General features: G+C 48.1%; 1 protein-coding gene and 2 long non-coding RNA genes across 7 annotated transcripts in view; 2 read left to right on the forward strand and 1 right to left on the reverse strand.

Moving 5' to 3' along the window:
• LOC6506105 (teneurin-m) overlaps window positions 1-16,146 on the forward strand; it is a 112,695-nt gene that overhangs the window by 36,771 nt on the left and 59,778 nt on the right. The gene's annotated exons all lie outside the window — the stretch shown is intronic.
• On the reverse strand, window positions 1,493-2,566 carry LOC123257057. Its single transcript, XR_006506995.1, has 2 exons — window positions 2,424-2,566; window positions 1,493-2,357 (listed from the first exon to the last, which is right to left on the reverse strand). It is a non-coding gene; the product is annotated as an uncharacterized LOC123257057 (long non-coding RNA).
• On the forward strand, window positions 2,350-4,960 carry LOC116655798. The gene is made up of 2 exons (XR_004310859.2): window positions 2,350-2,556; window positions 3,564-4,960. It is a non-coding gene; the product is annotated as an uncharacterized LOC116655798 (long non-coding RNA).

Here is a 16,146-nt window from a genome sequence, read left to right on the forward strand (position 1 = left end):
GCCTGCCAAGAAGGGTGGTTGGTAGGGGACGGACCAGAAATGTGCATCAAACTGTGGGGCAAGCAGCCGGGAGTGGGCCAAGGGAGCGTGATAGTTTGTTGTATTTACAGCGCAAACCACTTGAAAAAATATTTTTAATTAAATTACAAAATTGCTAAAGAGTTGCCCGATGTCGGTTGCCCCTCCCAGAGCCCGACCTGCCCCAACACCCTGCCGGAGATATTACAGCGAATGCAAAAGCCACCGAAGAGTGAAGTAAGCAATTGGTAAGCAAAGCCGCAAAGCGCTGGGAAAATATGGGCCCGGGACTCGAGTGGAGTCTGGAAAAGTTGTGTGAGTTGCCGAGTTTTCCTTTGAGTGGGGAGCAAAGTTTAAATTAAATGCATTCGAATTCGAGCGCAGGAAGCGGAAAAACGCGCGCCCGAGATCGATACGCTCGCACTCCCGCCCCGTGCTGCCCTCCATACTTTGCGGACCCTTTCCGGTTCCCTCCGAGTCAGTCCAAGTCAAGCCGGAGGAGGTGGCAACACTGTGGGTAAATATTTTACGTGCTAAGTAACTGTAAACAGCAACCGATCCGGCGGCCGCTAAATGGCGCCACCCCCGGCGCGGACTAACCCACTGCCGGACACTTTTGGCGCTCGAGTGTTGAAGTCTTTGACTTTTGTTGTCTCTTGCGCTTCCCGCCAGAGTCACGCCCTCTCCCCTCCGCCGTCAGCCATTCGCAGACTCCTTTGTGACGCCATTTTGTTTTGTGTTGCAGCTAACGGGGGAAAATGGCGTGCGAAATGTAGGTGAATGCACCGCGGGCCTGCTCCTTTCCGCCCGCAGGCACCGGCTTCCGACCCTGCATGTGGTTACTTTTCAGCCGGGGCGATGACTCGCCTTTCGCCAAAGGGACCTGGCCCGTGGCGTCCGTGGGATAGACTCGCGGCTGAGAGGCTTAGCACTCCGCCGGCCTAATCGCTCGCCCCGGGCGATAACTGGCCAATTAATATTGACACATGCGGTTGGGCAATTTCGTTATTAATGCGGACAATTTGCATTTAAAATCGCCTCAGTGACACTGAACTGACAAGTGGTTCGTGATGGCAGCCCATCCAAATTAAAGGTAATTTGCCTCATTCTTGCAGACAGAGACTGGGGGCAGTAGCTACTGGGTAGAGCGAAGTGGTGAGGGGGCGTGGAGCCTGGCCAGCTCCAAAACAACAACAAAAGCTGCACTTGCTTCCGTATTTTTTTACAAACAGCTCTGTGCCTGTGAATAACTTAAAATGTGTGCCACATGCGTTTGTTGCCATTTCGTTTTGTTTCGCCACGCTTTTTGTTTTTAAAAATATCGCAACAATGCAGAACTTCCGCGTACCCTGAACTCACCGCCCCACCTCGAGCTGGAGCTTTCTGCGTGCTGGAGACTTTGAGAATAACTCCGGTGGTGGTCCCGTCCTCCGACTCCGCGACTCCCAGATCCCCTCAAAAGCCCATATCCATCTGCATCTCGGTCACCAGCCAACGTCTATTTATTCATTGTGGCTGACATCAAGTGGATGGCTCGGAAGGAAGCGGGGTGGCTGCCAGCCAGGGTGCACTTTAAAAGGCAGAAGCTACCAGATACAAGATTTTGTAATTTTCCATCTGCTGACATATGTAGTTCATTAGTGCCCCGCTCCGACCACTCCAAGCGCTCCTCATTCCACATGTAAATAGTACACAAGATTCGAATTAGAGCTGTCAAATCTTTGTCATACATCAGCGCGGGAGGAGGTCGCGGAGAGGTCGTGCCACTCAATCAGAGCTGCCAGGAATAACTTTTTAAGCCATTGTACAATCCACACAGCGAGCGACTATGTATGTGGAGGCAACTACGAATGCGCCACTCTCAGCCGGTGGTTTTGCAAAGACACGCCGAACTGTCCGAACAATTGCGAGTGTCGAAAAAATTGATTGATTAGCACATGGGTAGCCGGGCCATGCAATATTCATAAGGGTTGCCGGGTTGCCAGGTTGCCGGCGTGCGTGCTCCGGCTGGCTCATTAATATTTGCTGGCCCAGCTCCGACATAATTAAAACTGACTTTTTCCGACCAATCCTCCCGGCTTCCAGCTCCCAGCTCCCGCTCGCGCCGGACTAGAACAGAGTTGGGTAATGTGTTAAGTTTTTCATCAACGTCTAATGCCTGACAGTAGCTCGAAATGATGATGACAGTTTAGATGAATTAGTTTGCACAAGTAATGCGTTTAATTAATCCCCTGCCCGCCACTCCGCGTCCACGCCGGATGCGTGTGTGTATCTTGGCCTGGTTCGGGTCAATCTCAGTCAAAATGTGACCCACTTTCGGAGCAGCGCTTTTATTGACACTTTGTAACAGAGTGACATAAAAATGATATTAGTTTGCGCAGCAGGAATCGTAAAACGCTACTCACTGTGAAAAATAGAGGCAAGAGCGGGAAGCACTTACAAGTTCTTCCCTCGCTCCGGAGCGATGTTTGTTTCCTAATAAGAACTGTCATAAAACGCGGAAAATATTTTAGAGCGACGCGGCAATTTCCGAACAGAGTAAGTTATGAAATGTCATCCATTTTGTCAGCATATACACTTGATATGTGCTTGATAGTTGTGCTTGGCATCTAATTTGAATTATTGAAATTAATCTTGGGAAACCTTTTATTTTGAAAGCCTGTTCCATGGAAGATCTGAAATTTACATGGAATATCCATTAGAGGGGACCGAGTGCCAAGCCCCGGCCCCACTCCTTTCTAAATTTCTTTATGGCCACTTCCCATTCTGATCCAGATGCATTTCCCTGGCCACCTTCTCACTCCCCCCAGCTTCTCGCCTCCGGCAGGCTGCAGCCATAAAAATTAATATTAATTTCGTTATTAGACTCATTAGCATGACTCAAGTGCCGTCGTTAAAAGCCCCAGATATCTGTGGGCAGGGTGGTGGGAGTGCCATCTGCGAGTCTAAAAATAGGGGTTCGCTCTCAATCAGGGCACATACTTCCAGAACTATTAACATAATCGGGAGTGTTTTAACTCTCCTGGATTCACAAATGCAAAAATATTTTAAAGACTGCGACTGCCAGCAGTGCAATTGCCTGAAATAGACTTTCCCGCAATCTGAATCACTGCGCCGTGCTGGCACTCCAATGGATAGGCTTCGACACAAAGTGCAGCAGAACTCGTAAAGAATTCGAAGGCATCACGACGCTCCAGTATCCAACCGGAATATACAAACTGGAAACAAAGCAAAATAATAAGGCAAGAGACTGAGCCAAGGGGCTTATCAAACGGAAGTTCAGCCGCGTTATGTAAAGCTGATAGAGTGTTTTCTCTAGGAAGCTGAAATCTAAACACATTCGATTGAAAAATAATTCATTCATAAGATATTTCATGTACAAGCATGTTTTTGTAACATTTTAAAAACTAAGATGAGTAGAAAATACTTGTAATTTCAGAAGAATAACTAAACTTGCTATGAAACTCCACAATTCATTTTCCCCACAACTTTTATTAGGAAATACTTTTCAATATAAACTAATGCCATTTTCCTTTTTCTTACAGGTATGTTTATTTCAAAGACCCCACTTCGCATCGAAACTGGTGAGCTTTAATGGCGAACTCTAGTAGGATCTTCAGAGAAGCAGGTTTGAAATTGAGGGGGATTCCTTCAAAGTAAATAAAAATAAATGGTCGGAGGGAGGACCTGAGCTGAGGACGCGAGAAAAACGCTGTGAAGGTCGCCTGAAGGAGGAGAAAAATGGCAGTGGGGGCGTGGATTCATCCTTCAGCCAAGGATCCAAATAAACGTAACGTGTGGCATTTATATTTGTGGAAACAAATTTATTTATCACGCGATAGGGAAGCTCCTGCACCGAGGTTGTTCGCTTTCGAGGGGTGTATCAAAAATTCGTAGCACCTGGAGGGAAGCCCGGAGAGCTGGAAGCTGGTGCATGCAAAAATTGATTTACATCCAGTGATATCTACACATTTGCGAGACAGTATTTTTGCTTATGTTGCTTCGGTGCAAACATGTATTATTATTCGCACAAAAAGCGCTCTCGACCCGGCCAGCCCATGTATTCGATTTGCGGTTTAATTAGTTGACCAACTAGGGAGCAAGTTGGCCAACTCAAATATTTCCATTATATCTGTTTCTCGGGTGGCCCCGATTGTTTTCGTTTATTGATTGACTCACATCCGTTCTTTGTACGAAAATCTGCATCCGTTTGCGGCGATTAGAGTGTGGGAGAGTCCCCTAATCAGCCTCCCAAAAATGCCCGGTTCCTCTGGGGTTATCAGCTGCTGTTCTGACTCGGACCCACTCGTTATGGGGGAATCACATTCACAATTATTTTTGAGTAAGTGCCCGAAACTCACACAGAATATAGAAACTGGCCAATGTCAGTGAACTGGGTCAGTGTGGCGCTTATTATTAATTTAGTTCATCTAAAGTATGACTGGAGGGTCCTCGGGAGGAGTAATTAAAACTATCCGTGGGCGGATAGGAGTTGTACGGACTGGCATAATGAAGCAAAACATTTGGTGAAGTTATTAATGCAATGGTCCTCCGCACTATGACGCTTCAAAAAGACTCCCCCAGCGTGGAATGATGACGAGAGGGATTTTATAATCGGTCGCGACGACGAGGCCACTTAATAGAGGCAACTAAAACTGCAAGAGAAACAAAACAATGGCTAAAACATGCCATTTCCAGGCAAGAATTACACGGCAAACCAATCCCCTGTCATGAATCGCATTTAAAGTCGCTTAAAGAATTTCCTTAAAAGCCGTGACTCTGCAGAAAGATTGTCCGCGGAAGAGGGAGCCGTGGCGGGAGAAACCGCATGTAGGTGTAGTGGCCGTCGTGTTGAAAGCAGGAGATTTACAAGATTTACACACGCACTCACGTTAAATAACAAATAGCCAGGGAAAGCCGGGGAGAGGAGCTCTGACAAAAAGAAACAGCTCATACATATGAAAAATTACGGCCAGAAGTCGGAGCGTGACAAGGCAGATATACATAGTAGACAATAAGAGTAGTTTGGGGTCCGAGTGGGAGTCCATTCCCCCTGCCTTGGTCCAAATAATTGGTTATGCCAAGCCCCCAATTAAGTCCTTAAAACTGCGGTGATGAAGAACCAAATCAGCAGCAGGTTGGCCAAGATGAACCCTGCCAGATCGGTCCAAGACGGTAGAAGTCGGTGGTTAGTTCTGGGGAGCGACCATGAAACTATACCAGTTTCGGGGATTCGGCCATTTCATAGTCCAGTAGGTCAAAGAGCGCAGGCGCCGCCGTCACAGCTCAGTGGATAGTGCCACCGAACGCGGACAAATGACCCAGACGGGCAATAAAACAAATCGGGGAAGACGCTCCGGAGACGCGGCTGAACAGGTAAACCGGGCCGGGTCAAGGGAAGCCGGCGGCCGTAAAAGGTTTTCCGGTTACTTACGAAAATTATAGGTTACATAAAACCCAGCATAGCCGGGGACGCCCCCAAGAAAACATTTTAAAGGGGAGGAAAGCGATGAGCGAGCGCGCAGCGGAGAGTGTTCGTCAACTACTCCTCAGTGTGTATGGGGTATAGCCAGTTATTTATTCATACAGTTTGTTGACTCTTTGTTGAGCTTCTTTATTGGTTTTACTTATTTTATTAGCTTAAAGAATTTATTAGCCGTAAAGTAGTAATAATGGTTTAGGTGCGAGACGCTCCCGTTGTCATTGTCGGCGACGTTGACGTTGACGTTACTTGGGGTCAAGAGTTAAGTGAAACCCAACGGAGCGTGCCAAAACAGCCAAGACACAATGGATACGATGGCGTGCACTGCGACAGAGCTACTTAGCCCAGTTCTTGCCATTAGGGGCTTAGATTTAGCCGAAGGCTGAACTAGAGCGACTGCTCCACTTTTTGGCATGCAACCATCGATTGTCTGGGCAGACTTTGGGCGATAGGACTATGTTTTCGGTTAATGAAATGCGACAAGCGGGTAAGAGATCAGCGACGTACAGGATAGCCATCACTAGGAGTATAGTTCCAAAGCGGGAGCCGCAAATAGCGCCAGGGGAGCAGGCACCCGCCTTTGCGAGGCTGTCAACGCAATTACAAACGCATGCGAAATGTCCTGCCCCGTATGATTTGCGATAAACCATATAATACGCGGCTGTGCGGCGCACAATGCATAATGGGATACTAATAAACCGGTAATACGATAGGGTCAGCGATGTGTATCGGGCTCCACATGTCGTCGACTCCGAGGAGGAATTATTTATGCCCAACTAAGCCCCGCGGGGTGGTTGGGTGGGTGGTGCGTGTAATTAGTCGCAGTAGTTATAGGAGCTCGCCACATACCGGCTAGCAGATATGTCATGCCGTGGCCCCTTCAGCTGGAGTCGGAGTTGGGCTTGAGTTAGGGTTTGTGTGCGGGGACTGTAATTGAATATCTCGCTTGCCTCATCGGCGGCAACGTCGTCAGAGCTGGCTGCCACACATCAGTGCACCTTCCCGCAGGAGCCCCTGGAAATCGGTCAAGCTGTCAATCAGATAGGGAGTCTCACTGCCGGCTTCCGCTGCGGTCGGCCCGCCTCGCACGTGTGGGTGTTTGAGTTTTGAATTTCCTTGTCATGCATTTTTCATGCGCTTCGATTGCTCGCCGCCCGGAGAGTCCCTGTCGGGTGCGGGTGGGGGCTCTTACTGTTAACAAATTATTGCGTGTATCTGCTTTATTCAATTTAATTGGTAATGACAACAACGGGACTGCTAACGCGAACTATAATCAGTGGATGAAGGGTTGACGGCGTGTGTCCGCGACTTTCAAATGACTTTTCACAGATGGAAATGGGGAATGGGGGACGTGTTGTGACATTTGACGTTGCCTGGTAATGCCCTTTTAATCGCTGTCGCCATTCCTGGCCGCCCCAGACATTCTTCTCCAGACCGCGTTCCCCCGTAATCCGGGGAAAGCTTTTGGGAATTTCTTTCAATTTATTTGCGTTAATGACACTTAATGTGTCCTCCGCAGCATCGCCGCTGTATTGTTCCATTGACAGCGACATAAATTAGACAAGAGCCGAAGCAAATGGAAAAACAATTGTTCACCGGAGAAAACAGAAAGAATGAAGCAACATGTCGTTAGCACGCACAGAACCCCATGTTGTAAGATCAACAGATGAAGCGACATTTTTTGTTGATCCCTCCGGGGTCCGTCACCCAAATTTTCCATCCAATGTTTTTTTTAATGGCTTCCAGGCGGCATGGAGGTGGCGATTGTTTTTACAGTTGCATTCGACATTTCACTTCATCACGTATGATGGAAACTTGCTCCTCACTGCCACTAATTTTCCCCCCATGGCTCACAAAGTTTCCCCTCGAATTTTCAATTTTGCCAACCGCTCCCAACAAATTTCCACGTACTGAGACCGAGGGCTTTAAATCCGACAAACTTTTTCCGATTAGGTGACCATTAGCACAGAGCTTCCTCCTCCGACCACATGGTAAAAACTTGAGACATTAATCATGGTGCACTTTTTTGGGGATTGGATTGCCATTGCAGAGCTCCGCTGCCGAACGTAGTTCGACTTTCGATAGCCAAAAGTTGCCGGGCCACATTTGCATATCGCTCTGCGAACTTGTCAGCCCGAACCCGCCCCCAGTTGGTCAGAGCTCCCTGCCAGGACGACCTAAAGTCACAATGGATTAAAAAACTAAATTATCCGACTTGTTTTCGTCCTCGCCCAGCCCTGTCCCTGTATCTGTGCCAGCTTCGGTTGAAAAAGTTGGAAAATCAATTTAAACTTTACTGCATAAATTTGCACCGCACTTTTTTCAGTACACACGGGGCTGGGGACTGGCTCTATGTTTGGCTAAGATCTAGGCATCCGCACAATTAAATTTGAGCTTGCCACATGGATGCGCTTTGCAATCTATAGTATGTCCTAAATTATGTGGCCTGGGACTGGGCATTGCGAATTATTGATTAGCCCAGCAGTCCCCAGCCTGCTGTTGTTTTTCGGGACACTTTGGTGCACAGCCTCCATGGAACGGCTACAAACAGGACAAATATTTTTAATTAAACCTCAAGCAATTACAAGTCAAAAGGCGAGTCACAAAGGGACCGGGGTTGCCAGGGAATACGGGCTGGGCTGGCCTGGGCTGGGCGAGGAGGCAAGGTGAGGATGCGTTGGGGCTGAGAAAGATGACACCTCTCTCAGTTTACACTCGAAATGACAGGCAAAGAGGGCAATTTTTGGACGGCAAAGAGGGACTGAGGGGCTGAGAGACGAGCTGCGTGCCACATGCCTCTGTGGCTTTGTGCGGCACTAATTGATGTGCCAGGCCGAGCTCTCTATCCGCCCACCCTCCCGAGAGACGGCAGAAGACGAGGCTCCAACTGTCTATGAACTGGAACAAGAAGCACGAGGTGCAACAACAGAGCCGGTGGACGGAGGATGGAGGACAGAGGAGCCTGCCGCAATTTTCTAATTACACGCAAAACTGTTCGCCAACAAAAGCACACAGATGCAGATGCAGATACAAATACAAGTGGCTGAGGCTGATGCAAATACAAACACAGATACAGATGCAGATGCAGCTACAGACTTTGGGGCGCTCCAACAGCTGGCTGCAGTGCGTTAGGGGCGTGTGGGGCGTGGTGCCCCATAAAATAGTGGACAGGGGAGCGCCAACTTTTATGCAACATTTCTCGGCTGCTGCCATAGAAGCAGAAAGCAGAGAGAACGTAGCAGCTGTTGCAATGGCAACAATAACGAGAATCTCAACCATTTTTGCAGCTGTGCCGGGGGGTGCCCCAACTTTCCCTTGCCTCTGCCTCAACTGGTCCAGCCCCGAACCCTTGTCCGTGCTTGTTTGTGTGCGCTCTAAATTTTACATTAGTTCGATTTTCGTTCCATTTGCTGCCAAAAGACTTTTGGCATACATTTTTCAGAGCGAGGAAAACAAAATTTAAGCTCCATCCCCGGCACCCTCGCCAGCCACGCCAGTCTCGGTTGCGACCTTTTTGCTTTTGCTGGCTCAGCTGTTGCCCCTCGATTAGATTCACATAATATTTTATAGAAATGTCAAAAATTCATTCATAAATATGCACACAAGTCCCCGGGAGCAACAGCAATCGGCCAAAAAATCTGACAAATGACAATTAATTGCTGGCCTAATGAAGGCCGGATTCGTCGAATCTCGGGTGGAAAGAAAACAAACGGGTTACAAAGCGCGATGGAGCGTCACGCAGAGGCAGAAGAATAGAAAAGCCGAGAGCCCCAAGAACTGGCGACTCAAAGTCAGACTTGGCAGCGAACTGGGCGTGCCAAGACAAAAGACTCGACAAAACCGAAACCCAAATTGAATTCGATGAGAAAAACAAAGAGAGCCCACAGATAGAAGTTACGCTTCATTAGGTTTTAAAATAGTTCGCGCTTGAGATGCCACGGCCCGACGGAATCTGAGTCTCCGTCTAATGCCTATCCGTACTTTGAGATACCCTTCAATCACTCCGGCGACCCAGCAAACCCAGCAATCCGAGATCCCAATCCTCTACGCCGAAAATCAAATTGAGCGTTGAACAGAAACGGTCGGATCGGACGGACGGACAGTTTCCAAGTTAATTATCCGTTAGCATCTGCGTTTAGTTGCATGTTGCAAACAGTCCGCGGGGCGCGGCGGTGCTGCTGCAACAGTGATGTTTTAATTGAGTTTCCTCCGGCGGCAGCTGAGCTCCTCCCAAGTCGCTCCACCCGCTGTCTTTAAGGAAAGTTCGCCAAGTTAAATAATTGCATTACACTAAGTGCCCTAACTCGCCCAACGAGGATGTGTGAACTGGGCCTGGAGAGGGCAGACTCTGCGATTTCTGGCAACAGCCATGAAGCTGAGTCCTTCCTTCGGTCCTCGTATGCTATCGCCATGTGCAGTGAACAATAAAAATTAACTGGAGCATCAATAACTATGCAAAAGCCATAAAATTGGTGCTAACAATGTGGAGCATCGGTCTGGCGCCCCCCAATTCTATTTCGAAAAATATATTGCAATTTTGTAACTGGTATTGGTAACTGGTAACTGGTGAGGAGGAAGTGGGGGCGATCCGCTATCCTCCGCTGTGGATCCTTGTGCATTCAAAACGCGGATGTTGGTTTTTAGATTCGAGTTTTTATTTTCGCTGGGGTGTCATAAAAATTGATGAATGCCCCGGCAGCGACTCCGGCCCTCTCCAGCAGCGACTGGCCTCCTGCCACACTACTTTCACACAATGGAAATTGATGAGTGCAAAAATTTGCGATAATAAAATTGATATTTTACTGGCTGCGTTTTATTGTTCGCTGCCACCTAACTAGAACAATCCGAACACACAATAAATAAGGGCCGGAATGACAAGTATTTATAGAGCAATCGAAACAGTTTTTTCCCTGATTAAAAATCTGAAAAATTGGTGTATCCTCGGACGTACAGTATATTTCTAAAGAGCCACAGAGCTTTTGTGTCCGACTGGAAAATACAGAAAGGAATGACCGAATAAAAGACATCAAGGACATCAAATCGCAGCAATTGAACTGTAAGGAAGCATTGCCAACAAAATGACGATTGCAGTTTCTCCGGGCTTTCTTTATTTTCTTCGATTTAATTTCTTTGTATACTTCATTCCCATGAAATATCTCTTGGCATTTCTGCTTGCTTTTTTCGGTCACTTCACTTGCCATAACATCAAAGTCAGAGATTGTTGCGAAGTGAGATGGGGAAGGGGAACTGCCGCTTTTGCCCGGTCGAGGGTCGAGTTCTTCTATCCGTTCTCGAGCTCAGTTGCAGGGAGATTCCAGGGGTTCGCTGAACTGCCTCGGGAGCATATGACTTCATTTTCATTCAATATACCCATAAGTTCTGTGTAATTATGGGGTCCGACTCTATGGACTTTATGGACTGTGCATGCAAAGCAAATGCAGTGGAAAACAGCAAAAGCACTCTCCACTGCAAGTGCTTATAATTTTAGTTTGTTTTGGCTCTTTGGCTTTGGACAGGACTTGGCAGTCGCATCCGATTCAATGGATGCGCCTAAAATGCGACACTCCAGAGAGTCAAAGGGTCGCAAACATGATTTGTAAAAGTGCTTTGCCGCATTTCCTCGACACAATTGGCAGCTGGTCAAGACACCGAGGGTCCATAGATGGGCTATTAGCGTAAACTATGCGCTTTTGAGGCCTAACCTTCCGACCAGCCTCCGTGCTCGGCATTATAATTGCAGGTTTGTTTGATGCGGATCCCGAAACCTAAGCTGCGCCACAGCTGGTCGCTAAGTGACCTCTTGAACGGGTGAACATTGCTCCAGGGCTCATGGTCTCAATGGTATTAAGCTGCTTGGCCAATTAGTCTTCAGCGGGAGTCCTGCAGCTCGCTGTCCAGCCACCGATTGTCTGGCGACAAGCGTCCAATAACAGATTTTGGGTGTCACTGGGATGGATGGATGGGCGGGTGGCCAGCTCCCCTTGCTAACCGACGATCTTATGAGCCAAACAAAGCCGCAGGTCAGCCAAGCAGACTAGAGCGAGTGATGAGTTAACACGTACCCGCCGGAACAAAGCAGAAACAATGCCGATCCGGGCCAAGTCCGAGGCACGTCGCATGTCTCATCATAATCAAGTGATGCCGGCCAACGGCATAAATGTCAACGATTCGATAATGGAACGGAAGGACTTTGGGCCAAGATGGCCGAGGAAGTGTAGAGCGTGGAAAATTCCTTGCTGGTCCTTGAGTGTGGTTCTTTGGCCCAAACCATCCACCATCTACCATCCAGCATTCACCATTATTTGCCATTTGTTTTGGTTGGCATGGACCAGAAGAGCCAGGGAACAAAGAAAAAACTCGAAGACAAATATTTGAGAAATTGCACAAGAAAATAAAAGCTGTTAATATCTGGTGGGGGCGGTCTGAGTCTGGCCCTCAAGATGGACCATCATCCACCACTTTCGGCTATCGATTTTCGAACCATAAAGCGGCTGAGAAGGCGATTGGAGGGGGGCCTGGCCGGATCTCTATCCACCCCATAATGTTCTGAATAACGTTTATTTAGCAACTTTTTGCCCTCATATTTACTTAATACATTTTGTTGAAATTATACCAGTCCGCAGTCCCCAGTCCCCAGTCCGTAGCCCTCACGTCGCGCCCTCTCATAAGTAACACATTCGGATTGGGATTTCCTTTTCAATCAGCTGGCCCGAATGCGTGTGTGTGTGTTTGCATTTATTACCCGCTTTCATTGGCATTTATTTTGGCCTCCACCCCGTCGCTTAAGTTCTCGGGGCGTTGCTAGCAGCGGCAAGGGGGCGACATCCTTAAGGAGGTCCTTGAGCGAGCGTGGAAGGGAACTCAAAATTAAAGAACGCAGCTAGTGCTCTGACATCCTTTGAGGCGAGTCCTGCCACTCGCAACCTGGCCCAGCTGTTGGCCCTAACTCAATCTGCGCCTCCCTCTTCTCCCTCCCCACCCAGCATAACCTCGCTGATTACGACTTTCTTCCTTTCTCCATCTCCACCTCAGCCTCCTTCTGCAGGTTCCTTTCTCCTGTAATTTCCTTTCAGCCGCTCCTTATTTGGCCAACTAAATCGACTTTGCCTTTGTCCCTCGCACACAATATCACAGTATGGAGTTTTATAAGCACAGATAAGTACATACATGTATGTACAGTGTACACCGTGCTGTGTACAGAGCGCACCGAACCGATATACACACGCAGGCCACATGGGACCTGGGGCCAGGCCGGCCCCGCACCCACTCGACTACGTTTTCAATTTGTTCGCTTTAATAATTCACAATTCAATAAATACTAACAAATTGACATTGTCCAACGGCCCAAAGAAAGGACGAAAAACGCTCTATGGGTTTGTGTGTGTTCCGTTTATGGCAGCCGACAACAATTCCGTAATCATATGAAGGGCGGGCTGCCCGGGGGTGGCTCCGTGCTCAGGACGGAACTGGGGCCCAAAGAACCCACCAATTACGTAGCCGAGGAATTAACTTGAGCGACTTTTATGTCAATTCAATACATTTCATTTACTCCAAGAAGTTCCCAAAGCCGAGAAAATAATAAAAGGCAATGGGATTGGAATTGGCCGGGACGGGGGTATGGCGGAGGGGGCACTGGGATTGGGGGAGGCCGGGGAGGAAAAGTTGGTATTTGCAAGGATTTGCCTTCATCCTAATCGCATCCCCGCATATTTTCAACGTAGTTTCTCGGCAAAATTAATTTGTAATTTTAGTGACTTGGGAACCTGTTCCGTCGCTCTTGCTCTGAGCCAGGCTCCTCTAACACCACCGCCCACGCCCACCTCCCACAGCCCACCAACCACTCGGCAGTGTTCCTCCATCTTTTCGCATATCCTGCGGCTGTGCTGACAAATTATGTGCAAATAAATTGCTTTTTGTTAAGTGGCTTTGCATAAGAAGTTAGAACTTGTGGTTACACCATCCCTGAGACTTTCTTGTGAACTCCCGCCGGTTGTCTGTCGTCCGTATAGTCTGTAGTCTGTTGTTGTCCACATTGTCGATGTCGATGTTGATGTCGATGGCTTGGCATTATTTGATCGCACATGAATATTTAACTTGGCAAATATTGCTTGCTGTGACACAGGACCCACAAACACAAACACAAACGCAAGCACAAGGATACTCGCACTCACTTAAGACACACTCAATTTATTGCTATTAATAGCCCGGAATATGCATTTCGTATACTTTTTATCGGGTGTTTCACTGAAATATTAACCAAAGCCAAGCACTTACCCTGCGGCTCCTCATCGATTGGCGATTCGGGCCGGGAGCCGGAGCCGGGGCGGAAAACTTTCGATCGAAGCTAATTAAAGTTGATTGTGGTGAGGGCGGCTGAAGCCTCGTTCAGGTGAGGTAATGGCTGCAAATGTTTTGGAAATTTTAATGGGAATCGACAGCTCGGCAGGACAGCACTAGCAAGTGCTTTGTCTATTGGCTCTCCTGCAGCTCGGATGGCTGGCCAAGCACTTGTAATCTGTCAAAGTTTTGCCAAATGCCCCAAATTGCAATCGTTTTCCACAGAAACGTCTGTAGTGCGGCCTTTTTGGACTCCGTGTTATTTAATACCAAAGTTTTCTATCTTTAGCCCATTAAATCTTTAGGGAACCTGACAGGGTAAGCGTTAACGATTATTTCGAAAAGCAAATATTGTTACTCCCACCGAAAGACTGTCATAAGTGGACAAAGCGAACCCGGCGAACGACCGTCCGAAATTGTTCAAAGTTTAAACAATAAAGAGGAGAAAGGGGCTCCGTCCCGAGAATTCTTCGAAGAAGGCGAAGAACCAGAACAAGAGCGATGCGGCTGGAGTTCTATATAATTAATTATTATGGCCGGGCATTACAGCCTCTCCAGAGGCGGGGGGCATTGAACGGTTTCCAAGACAGCCGCTACCTGCGGACCTGCGGAGCTGCGGACCTAGGGACCGAGCCCGGACAAGCCCCCCGCTAGAAAAGAGTCATTTATATTAATTTTAATAACATTGTTAAGCCCGAACACGCTTACGACTTGGCCGGCTAATTTGGTGCCGAAACTCCCAGTTCCAAGCTCCGAACTCCAGTCGAGTGTTAACAACAAAACACTTTTCGGTCTATGAGGCTTTGAGCAGCTAATCAACTGAACAAATCGAAAACCCGAAATGTTAATGACATCAATTAAAAACAAATTAGCGTTTCGAGCCCTTTGGCAAAACCAATATGAAAATTCAAATGCAATTTTGATTGCCAAGTCACATGCACTTCGGAAAAAACGAATTAACTTGATATTAAAATCTGAATAATTAACATTTGCTGAATCCATATTTACTTGCCTCATGTCCTATTTGGGCTGTTTGAACTGCTTTTGGCAACCATTTGACTTTGAAGTAACCTTCGCCTGGACGAATCGAATTGCTTTCTCGCTGACAGTAACAGAAATCGAAAGTTCGGCATATTAATTAGTTTCTTGTTCCTCAATCAGAACGCACCGCGATAATGACCCGGCCAGCAAGTCGGAGTGAAAGGCAGGGCCTCAGCCCCGGGAACCAGAGATGGCCCACAGCTTCTAGGGCACTGAACGGGCCACTCGTGCTTAGCCAAAAGCCCCAGGTCGGCCGCCCCCCGGCCGCAACTCCATGCGGCGTACTTAGTGCGTTTCCACCAAACCGGGGGAAACCTCAACCAACACACTGCTACGAGGGCGAAGCCCGGGCGGTAATTAATCATCATTAGATTTTCGTAAACAGAGCGGATTTTAAGTGGGATTTGCAGCTCAGACAGAGACAGGCGGGCGTCGGTATCTCGAAAGGACTCTATCATGGATCGTCCTCCCCGAACACGTTCATTTAGTAATGATTTCGCTCTTGCCTGGCGTCCGGGCGTCCGGGCGCCCCTGCGTCCTGGTGTCCTGGTGTCCTGGGAGCACCATTTATTCTGGATGCTTGTGCATTGACAGCTTGGGTCTGCTTATCTGTCCTGCATTTGACATTTAGCATTAAAAACGTTTTAATAATAACGCAATAATAATAAGGACGCCTCTATCTGACTGGCTGTAACAACTTTTGGATTCCCGGAAGGGGCTCTCAACTAGATACTTATCATTTCATCAATCAAACGGCGGACAGATGGGTGGCAGACTGCCTGACTGGCCGCCTGGTCGCTTGGCAGTGGCCACGACTTGCGAAAACTTTTCATCGTTTATTCTGTTCGACTACAATTATCCGAAAAAGCTCAAGTTCAAGCGTGATGGCTGCTCTTGAGAGTCCTTCAAAGCATCATCAATCTCCCAGAGCCCGGCCTGAGCCGAGTAAGCAAAAATGGCGGACAGGAAACAAAACTTATCAATTACAATGGACACGGCCCCGCAGCACACACGGCTCCGGCTCATGTTGTCATATTTAAAAAGCCAATGTCAGTGGCCAGTGGCCAGGGCCAGTGGCCAGGGCCAGTGGCCAGGGCGAGTGCCCTTGGCTGGCTCATAGATTCCCGCCCAGATTCCCGGACCAGTTCTCTTTGTGGCTGCAGTTGAGTTATGACTTAAGCTGACATTTCATTAGTGAGCATTAAGTGTTCTGCGAATGGGTTCACAACTGCCACGCTGTCATCGCAGTCGTTGTCTTCTGGGTAAGC

Source organism: Drosophila ananassae, chromosome 2R (assembly GCF_017639315.1).
Source record: "Drosophila ananassae strain 14024-0371.13 chromosome 2R, ASM1763931v2, whole genome shotgun sequence".
NCBI classification, from domain to species: Eukaryota; Metazoa; Arthropoda; class Insecta; order Diptera; family Drosophilidae; genus Drosophila; species Drosophila ananassae.